General features: G+C 49.6%; 1 protein-coding gene across 6 annotated transcripts in view; it reads left to right on the top strand.

The window, feature by feature from the left end:
• The first annotated feature begins 5334 nt into the window (after positions 1 to 5334).
• Positions 5335 to 10562, top strand: part of ADGRL1 (adhesion G protein-coupled receptor L1) — a 129528-nt gene continuing 124300 nt past the window's right edge. For all 6 annotated transcript variants that reach the window (XM_033139697.1, XM_033139693.1, XM_033139692.1 and 3 more), the window contains exon 1: positions 5335 to 5459. The gene's annotated coding sequence lies outside the window, so the exon portion shown is untranslated. The remainder of the gene's footprint in view (positions 5460 to 10562) is intronic.

The raw sequence follows: 10562 nt of genomic DNA, 5'->3' as shown, positions 1-10562 counted from the left end.
ACAACATTCTTTGAGTAACTTGAGTGGTAACAGCTGTGACAGAAAGGCGGAGGTCATGCCTTATGCATCTGCAGAGGCAGCCCGCCCCTAGGACAGGGCTGGGGAACCTCAGGCTTAGGGGCCAAATACAGTCATCCAGGCCTCTCTAGCTAGTCCTCCTCTAAGCCCTCCCTGAGTGCTTTTGGTCAAACTGGGATGTGCTTTTGAATCATTTGCCTCTTGCTTGCCCAGATGCAGAGATATCTGACTTTTGCAGGCCTAGAATTTAGCCTACCCTACAAAGGCCCCATCTATTGTTTTGCCCACTTTTGCTGCTGGGAGGAATTCAACATAGCATTCAGGACATTGTCCCTCAGCACAAGCATTTCAGCTTGCCAGACAAAATGATCTCCCCTCTCCCCAACTCACATGCTCTTCTGGGTTTTCCCCTGACACACACACACACACCAGCCAATTGGAGAGGGCCATGAGAGAGGAGGAGAAGGGACAAAAATTCCCATTGCACCAGCAGAAGACATTGGAAGACCTCTGGTTCCACCCACCATAAACATGCAACTCCCATAAGGGAATGTGACCTGTGGTCTCAAAATGTTTCTCCACTCCTGCTCTAGATTGAGGGACGTGTGTGAAGAGGCTGTCCCAAAAGTCAAAGAGAATCCTGGAAGCTGGAGAGAGGTATGTAGGGGGGTGGGAAAGAGACAGAGAGGAGGGAGGAATTATTCTGAGAATGGGTGTGTGACAAGGGTTAGAGAGGCCTTGTGTTAGAGAGGCCTTGCAATCCAGGGTTGACAAAACACTCCTGCTCCTCTCCGACTGGACCACTGCCATCTCTAAGGAGTGATCTGCTTGGCTGAGCCACTGCAGTAGCCTGCAAAGTGATACCACACTTTGTGTGTTGTGTACATGTACTGCCAATAACTTATTCCCTTCAAAGGCTGTGGCATATTTACTCACATTGGCCTTAATCATCAATGCACTCTGCCTGTCGATCTGCAAAATAGGAAAGCCTTTGAGGATCAGGGTAGATTGTCGATAAAGCTCCTGTCCCCTCTTCCCACTACAGAAGATGCTGCAACAGTGTTCCCTCAGCAGAAACCTCACAAGGCTACAGAAGTAATATCTGGATTCCACTGGTGAATTTCCCCTGGAAACTGCCACCAGCTACATCTTGGGAGGGAAAAGGTAAGTTGAAACCGGTGGCACATGCCACAATAGCTCCTTCCTTAGCCAAAGTAGTAGCAGGGCTGGATTTGCTGGGGCTTCCAGGTAACTGCATATACAGTGTTGTGCATTCTCCTTTCCTTCTCCAGATTACACTACAGATGTGTTGCATCTTCCTTTAGCAAACCTGGTATTTATTCTGGGAAATACTAGCATAGAAGAATTGATTCCCCAAGACTACATAACCATGACTTAGCCCAGATCTTTGGAGGACAAAGTGTATTATGTGAGCATCTCGGATTCATTTTTTAAACAAAATGAATTTCTAACCCTTGTGGCAGCAGAGAAAAGCTTGAAAAGGTGAACCCAAATGACACAAAAATGGGATTGGTTTAGGGGGAAACCTGGACTGGATTTGTAAGCACTGGACCATAGAGAGAAAAGGACTTTGCCTCCAGCAAGCAGGAGGGAAAAAATGGTCTGGTTTTATCTTGGTGGGAATGAACGATGATAAAAACTGAATCATTTAGGTTGGCAAGGGAAATACAGGCAGCCCCAGTCCTGTGCATGTTTGCTCAGAAGCAAATCATAGTGAGTTCAATTAGACATACTCCCAAGTAAATGTGCATGGGATTGTAGTCTTAAAGTGGAGAGAATAAATGTTTTCAGACATTTTAGTTTTGGAAAGCATGTAAGAGAGATGGGCTGTCTGATCTTTCATTTATTTGTGCTATTGGATGGAACATTTAAAGAAGGATTTTGTGCCTGTGTGTGTGTGTGTGTGTGACAAGTGCATGTGGGCTGGGTTAAATGGGTTTTACAAACACAAAGAGCTGCCTCAGAAAACCAGATTCATCTTCCATATGCCACTTCTTTGTAGAGGTTTGCTGAGACTTCTAAAGCAGATAAGCCCTGATTAGAAACACAAGTAAAATGCCTCGAAACAATATTGGTGGAGGGGGAAAAAGAGAGATAATTTGTTCATGAGTCGCACCATACAAGACAGGGAGATGGATAGTGGTGTCGATTTTTAAATTCTCCCTATTTTGTCATCTTCTAGTTACAAATAACAATATTTCTTACAACTCATTTATGTGAGATGACGCTTAGCCCTCGGAAACTACCTTGCCCTTTCCATTTCCTTGCTTCTAATTCTGCAACCCTGCAGAGATACACCTGGGAACATACACAGTGAGACTTCTTTCCACATAAATAGGCATAGTGTGGTGGCTTTGTTTTCTAATACAGGGATGGGGAGCCTGTGGCCCTCTAGATCGCGTTGGACTCTCAACTCCTATCAACTCCAGACAGCATGGGCAGTGGTCAGGGATGATGGGAGTTCTAGTCCAACAACATCTGGTGAGTCACACCTCTTCTAATGTTGCTGCTCCCACCACCACTGCATTTGCTCCAGCCAGCTTGAGGCACTTTCCTGGAGTAAATGGCAAGTAAGACATGCCCAGTGGTGGAGCATGTGCCTCAGATGCAGACTCGCTCTTCAACATTGCCAGTTTAAGTAGCCCTGGAAGCAGAACTGGGATAGCTAAGCAATTGCTGCTGGGTATGGCAGATACAGTAGCTCCTGCCTGTCAATTGGACTGGAGCATATTTCCCCACAAAAATTACTAGTTATGTGTCTCTCAAATCTGTGCTTTATCTTGAGAGAGGCAATTTATAAAAGGGCAGGTAAGACACTCATTTCACACTCAGAGGTTAATAACTTCACCTTTCTCAGAGAGCTCCAGGGAGCATCTTGTTTTGTCACTTGGTATCAACAGTATATACAAAATGGCACTGAATATGCCAGGGATTGAACTTTGGGACTCTCTGCATGCTATGAGATACATAGCACCTTCCCATTTCTGTCCAGAGAACTTAAGGTTTGGGGAGCCAGTGCCCCCACAAGCATTGTTTAATGCGAGTTTCCATAAACCCCAGTCAGCATGGACAATGGTCCGGAATGACTGGAAATGAAATCCAACAAGATCTAGAGGGACCACAAATTACCTTCCCCTGATAAAGAGAGATTATCAGGGATGGGCTTGTGAAACATGCAAGCAACCACCAAAACTATTATGTATTACAAAATGGCAAGCTAAGCCACAAGTCTCTGCAGTGGTGATACCTTTGTGCAGGAATTTAGAAGCTGTTAGTTTAGCTTTAGGCCAAACACCTTTGGATTCATGGAGAGAAGTGTGGAACGTGGAATTCTTCCTTTGGTCTGCCAGTGCTCCTGTTCTGCTGACAAGCAGGCACAATATGCATCAACCCTCCACTAGCTGCCATGCAGTACTGCAGCACAAAGCAATTCGGAGAGGGTTTTCCTTTGTCCCACAGCTTGGAATCGGGAACAGGCCTTTCATTCTCTTGTTACAGTACTTACTTGGGTGTTTCAGCCAGGTAAAGGAACAAACCCAGACCATACTTTGAATCTGCCACCTTCCCAGCCAAACACATTTGCCAGAGTGTCCTCTAAGTCTAGTCAGGGTAAACCCAGTTCTTAAGATCTGCTAGAAGTTAGCATTCACCTGGCTGGCTCCGGTCCTAAAGTGAAAGTCCGTTTCTCTCTTTCCCCGCCCCCCATTTAAATCCTGAAAGTCCAGTGTCATAGTGCCAGCCCACTCTGGCTCCTCCGCTTCACACCTGACCTGAGCCACGGTCCCTTCGCTGGCGGCGCGAGGTGGAGGTCCACTTTCCCCTCCCTTCCTTCCCCCGCTCACTTCCCGTTTCCATACGTCTCCAGTGCCGCGTTTTTGGCCTGGCTGGGCTTATCCCTCCTCATCCCTGCAGCGGACCTTCCCTGCTCTCCCCCATTTCTTTGCCCTGTTCTCCAGGCTTCCTCCCCTCCCCGCCGCGCCATTCCCGGCCGGATCTCCTCAAGATCTTTCTTCTCCTCTGAATCCCCCCTCCTCGGTTCCGCTCCAGATTTTCCTCCCTGTGCGATGCGTGCGTGTGCACCTCCCCTCGGCCTCCCAGGTGTATCCGTCCCTTCTGGAACTCGCTCCGCTTTTCCGTTCCTGCCTTCCCTAGCTCGGAGTGGAACTGGCTGGCCCGCCGCCGCCGCCGCCGCCGCTTGCCGGTCCCGGGTGCGCAAAGTAGCAAGCTTCTCCCGCCACCCCCCGGGCATTCTCGCTGGAGGCTCCTGGCTCTGAGGCCCAGCATCTAGCCGAGGGCGCCGGACTAAGGAAGGGGGCTCGCCGCCGCCGCTGCCGCGGAGCGCCTCTAGCCAGGCGCCCCCTATGCGCGCCTTCACCTTCCTTTGCCGAGCGAGTCTGCCGGGAGGGGGCGCCCCAGCCAGAGGAGAGCGAACGGTTCCTTTGGCGAAGGGGAATCCGGCGGCAGCCGAGGCAGCCGAAGCCCTCACGCCGCGGAGAGGCACCGGGGGCCGCTGGGACACTCGAGGGCGCAAGGCGAGGCCCGGCGGCCCGACCTCCTGAGGAGTACCGAGTCCCCCCCCCCTTACCGCCTGGGGTTGGCGGGGAGCGCTTGTGTGCCTGTTTGTGTGCACCGAGGCGGGGGAAGCGCAGGAGAGGAGAGGAGCGACGAGCAGGCAGACGGAGCCCCCACCCCGCCGCCAGCGCGCGCGCGCGCCTGTGTGTGTGTGTGGGAGAGAGAGAGAGAGAGAGAGAGAGAGAGAGAGAGAGAGAGATCGAGGGTGGGGGTGGCTCTCGCTTCGCTTGCCTCCACCGTCTCCAAAATGCCCGGACTGCTTTCCACGGATGGATATATTTTAAGACTTCCTTTCGCATTGCTAGGCGAGGCGGTTCGCCGGCTGGAGGCGTCCGCCAGTGACATCTCATCGGGGGAAGGAGGGCTTTGATTTGGCCCCTTCTCTGCCTGCCTGCCTGACTCCCTCCTCCCCCCCTCCCTTCTGCTATTTTGGGAGGGGGCGGCTGCAAACAAAAAAAAAATTAAACCCCACCAAAAAAAAAAAGCCAACAAAAAGGGACGGCGCTTGATTTATAGCAGAACGCCCCATCTCTCTCCCCTTGTCCCTGCTCTTTAACTCGCCGTCCCTCCAGGGGCAAAACAATCCGAGATCAGGACGCGTCGTGTTTTGTGTGTGTGTATATGTATGTGTGAGTGTGGGGTGTGTGTGTGCGCGCCCCCCCTTTCCACGTTTCTCTGAAATCGACGCCCCAAGGGGGAGCAATCGGAAGAAGATCGAGATCGCGCATCACGCATCCGATCGCCTCGTGTTTCCGAATACCTGAGGGGGCTCAAGCCCTGCCGTCCTGGCGGCGGGATGGATTAGGGATCCCTGAATGGAGGAACCCGACGGGGCTGGATCGCAGAAGGTAAAGACGAGGCTTGTCTTCTCAGGGGATTGCGCGTGGGGTTGGCGTGCTGGTGGCCGGGGTGGGGTGGGGTGGGGGGACGGCTGGCGAGCCTTGCCTATCTCCACCCCCACCCCAGTTTCTCATCGATGACCCTTGTTGGCTTCGGACACCTGGCTAAATCGGACTGATGGCGAGGCTTTATTTGAGAGGCGGGAGGTGTTGGTGGCTTTGGCACAGGTTTCATTTTAAATTGGGGTGGTGTGTGAGAGGAAGTAGGAGGTGCAATCTTTTTTATTATTTGTTTGGAAACCTGAGCTGTCCTCGCCTTGAGATCTGCTCGCTCCCCGGTGGTTTGGGTCTACAGTATGTTGGTGGATCTGACGTTTGGTTAGCGTTTCTCACAGACAGGCTTTCTTTGCGCTACAGAGACTTGGACGGGGGAGGGGGGGATGATGCTGACTGGACTACGAGGCTGGGAGGAAGGGACCATTTCCTCCTCTTCTCCCCCCCCCCCATTTTCTCCGGAGATTTTGTGATCGGACAGGCTCTGCAAATGCGGGGGTCCTTTTTCCGCCCACGGATGAGGCGGCCGCTTGTCCTCCGGTGGGTCTGCGTATTGCTCAAGACAAAGCCATCTGCAAAAATAAAATAATAAAAAACACCCCTTCCCTTCCTCTCGTCGCGGTTACTGCGGTATTCCTCCCCCCGCCACACACACACAACAGCACGCCTTTTGTATATATGTGGCGGGGGTGGAGTTGGGGGGGGGGTTGAGAAAAAGAGCCATTACCCTCCAAATACCGTAATGCACAAAGAGGAGGGAAGGGCTTTTTCCCAGATCTTGTCTCTGTTCTTATCCTTGCCTCCCCACCCCTCCACTCCGGTCAATTTTGCTGCAAGGGTGGGGGGGGGGGAGCCGGAACCAGGACAGGTTCGTGGTTGTAGCTGCCCCTTTTGCCGTCCCCTCTAATGTTTCCCCCCTCCTCCAAATTTCCCTGATACGTGTCTTTATGTAACAGACACGCTTTATAGGAGGCGGAGGCGGCGGACACACATACACACACGTGCGCGCGCGCGCATATCCTTTTTCCCACGTACAATTTCAAGATGGGAGGAGGATGCAGGCGGAATGGTTAATCAGGCGGGGGGGGGCGCATTGGCTTGCTGCGATGGCTCTTGGGCTTTGCCATCCACCCCCCTCGATGCCCACCCCGCCCCCGCAGCCGACGAGCATCTCGCTCTGGGGGCGGGCTGATGTGCCCCTTACTTCACCTCAGGCCAGGCCCTTCTGGAAGCAGCCCACCTTCGGGGTGGCTGGTGGGTCCCCTGAGCTGGGAATTTGTCTGGGAGACCGATTCTGTGGCACCGGGGGGCCTGATCTCATTCTGCTCCTTCTAGTCAGGATGTTCTCTGAATCAATGGGCACCTTGTATAATGTCTCCCCGATTCCCATTGACCCATGTGAAGGAAAGAGCCGGCAGAGAATTCGGGGAGGGAGATAATCGAAAAGAAATGTACCTGATATTCTTAAATTACTGCATCCACAATCATATAACATCCCACCCACCTCAACCATTCTCCACTAGTGTTGGTTATTCACATCTTTGCCTGCCAATAGCTTTCTGGTATAGGCTGCCTCCGATTTCAGAAGGACAGGAGATTAGATTCTTTTAAACTAGCATTATTTCCCAAAACCAGTATGGTGGAAAAAGCAGAATGGTTAGATTGATGATTGCTGCAAACTCAGTTAGATTCCAAATTCTTCCGAAGGGGTGGAAGGTGGAGGGAGGTGAACAGGTCCAGTCTTATTATGATAGGATGCTGGGAGCTCTTCCTTCAGTTGGGAAATAAACAGGCTGGGGAAAGATTTATTTATTTATTTATTTATTTACCATTGGGAAATAAGATGGATCAAGAAGGGTCTCTCTCTCTCTCTGTGTGTAGACACAGAACGATTAGCAAAAGGCGAGTGAGAAGAGATTGACAGATACAGACATGGAAAGGGGGGGAGGGGGGGAAGAGATGAAGGATGAACAGATGGATGGATGAAGGGGGAATGGATGATCAGATAAAGAACCTGTTAGTAATCGCTCCATCCTCCCCTCTTTTCTGCCTCTCCCCAAATTTATTGTCCATAAGGCCCTCCCTCCCGGACCAATTTCCTGTGGTTGCTTTATACTTTCAGCAGTGATTGAATGGTATGCCCCCCCCACCCCACCCCCACCCCGTGAATGTGAATGTCTCTTCACAGTGCTGTCTCTCTTGGCAAAGGTGAGTCAAAACCAGGAGCTGTAAAACATCTTTGGGGATAACAGAATATGAGGGTTGTGTTGAAAGGAAGGAATTGCCAGCAGGAGACAGAAGTTGGCCTGGCTTGATGAAACCCTCTCATCATGGAGAGGAAGAAAGGCAAGGGTGTTAGCAGCCCACTGCTAAGGGTTTTAATTCTGCTCTGATTTTCCACCCCACCCCCTCTTTCTTGCCTGGGTAAGAGCCATAGTTCAGTGGTAGAGCATCTGCCTTGCATGCAGAAGGCCTCTGGTTCAATCTGTGGCATTTCCAGGTAGGAGAAACCCCAGAGAACTCCTGCCAGCCAGTGTAGACAGTACTGAGCAAGATGAACCTCCACCCCACCCCAATGGTCTGTCTCGGTATAAGGCAGCTTGCTCCGTTTCCAATCCTGCTCCTCATCTTTAACCATCTCTTCACAAAACAGGGAAATCATTGCTTGGACCGATAGAGGCAAATCCACCAGCAAGTCTCCAGTTTGAGAGTGTCTCACAACATATTGTATATCAAATACCCACGTAGCTGAACCCCTGAGAATATTGGTAAAGAGAGGCACCAGTTCACTGCTGTTTGAGCATTCCTAGGGTAGTAGAGGCAATGCCGTTCAGGATATGCTTTAGAAGCTTTCAGAACATTTGTGTAGCAAAACAACAAACAAACAAAAAAACCCAGGGGAAAAGGATACTGGAAAACAAAGAAAGACAAACACCCCTTCTAAAACCCTTCTGGAACAAAAATGATCATGGGCTAGGCTTCACTGGTTGGATGACATCTGTCTGTCTCGAAAGACATATTGAGAAAAATTGTGGAATGTTTGTTTGGGTTTGGGAGATTTGGAATCCAGAACACCTGGGCTCCTTTTGAATTTCTTAACAGGCAGGCTGTTGCTATTGCCAATCTTTAATTTCAAACATTAGATGCGCTGGGGTTTAAGTGTACCTGGGAGTTGTGACTCCTAACCTGCAAGTTCTTCTCTCCAGTGCAGGGGTCAGCAACCTTTTTCAGCCGTGGGCCGGTCCACTGTCCCTCAGACCATGTGGTGGGCCAGACTATATTTTGAAAAAAAATATGAACGAATTCCCATGCCCCACAAATAACCCAGAGATGCATTTTAAATAAAAGCACACATTCTACTCATGTAAAAACACCAGGCAGGCCCCACGAATAACCCAGAGATGCATTTTAAATAAAAGGACACATTCTACTCATGTAAAACCACGCCGATTCCTGGACCGTCTGCAAGCTGGATTGAGAAGGCGATTGGGCCGTATCCAGCCCACGGGCCTTAGGTTGCCTACTCCTGCTCTAGTGTGATTCGATTGGCTGTATGGAGTCCCTGTGGGGTGAGAAAAAGTTACTACATTTTTCATAAGATCCAGAGCTTCACCCTGTATTATTAAAAACTGGTTAAACCCTGAGCTATATGATGTTGTATGTGGGGTGGCGGGGCATGTTTTTTGAACAAAGGCTTGGGAAGTACTTTGCAAGCATTGCTCAGAAAGTCCCAAACACTGAGTGAGCATCAAGAGGAAAACTATATTAATGGGTACCAGTTATTGCAGATTCAGAGGCAGCATGCTCTGAAAACTAGGAGCTGGAGTGGGCTGTTGCTCTCATGTCCTCCTTGCGGTTGTTATGGGACACAGGAAGCTGGAGTAGATGGGCCTTTGGTCTGATGCAGCAGGGCTCTCTTCTTATGTTCTTATGGGAATGAGACCTTCATTCTAGGTGCCCCCCCCCCAAATAGTAACAGGGTTTGGTTTTTTTATCTTCCCCTTTGGATGTTAGGCTGCTGAGCTGCTTTTCTTTACCCATGTCTTGCTTGCATTGGCCTTATTTGAGAAAGTGATGGAACAGAGAGGTAGGATCATATTATTTTTGTTATTTATTTAATTTCTAACTGTCCTTCACCACAGGGCAAATTACAATATGAAAACACAAAAATACACATCATATTAATACAAGCATACATACCATAATAACAAACAAAACAACACACACACCCAATTTAAAAGGGCATAATTGTTTAATTAGCCAAAGGCCTAGGAGAAGAGGAATATTTTTGCCTGGCATCTCAAGATTTGCAATGAAAGTGCCAGGCAAGCCTCCCTAGGAAGAACATTCCACAAATGGGGAGACACTGCAGAAAAAAGCTCATTCTCATGTTACCACCTACTGGCCCTCTCATGGAGGGGGTACACAAAGAAGGGCCTCGGATGATAATCACAGGGTCCAGGTTGGTTCATATGGGGATGGGTGGTCCTTGAGGTATTGCGGTTCTGAGCTGATGACTTGTCCTATATACCTGGAGACCTTCTGGGGCAGGAATGCCAATCTGAATTGGGATGGGTAGTTCCAGCCATGAATTCCATGCCATGGGCCTGTAAAGCTCTACAGTGCCTGCCATTATTCATGTTCAGTGACTCCCGATAAGCTAGAGGGGCAAAATTTTAGGTTGGGCCTCATTATGTCAGAAAATATCTGTAATTGATACAAAATTGGTCGTATTTCCTTTCCTTCTTTCCCCCTCTACTCAGGATGTGTATTCCTTGAGATCAAAGATGGTCTCTTGCTGTGATAATATGGCACCAATTGGAAACATAATCTAGGTGCAACTGAAATTCAAGTAATAATCCTAGCCCTTTTCATATCCGCAAACTCATTGAAAGCAGCTGATAAACATCCTAGTATGATGAGAGGAAGGGAGATTGTTTATACCTTTACAGTGTTTTTGGGAGCACTTCCCTGGTTTTTGGAAGCCCCGTGTATTTATCAGCTGCCTACAAAGTACATAGTTCTTTTTACTCACCAGAAATCTAATGGAGGAAGATG

This window comes from Lacerta agilis, chromosome 2, assembly GCF_009819535.1.
Source record: "Lacerta agilis isolate rLacAgi1 chromosome 2, rLacAgi1.pri, whole genome shotgun sequence".
Lineage (NCBI taxonomy): Eukaryota > Metazoa > Chordata > Lepidosauria > Squamata > Lacertidae > Lacerta > Lacerta agilis.
This window is presented reverse-complemented; position numbering and strand designations above follow the sequence as displayed.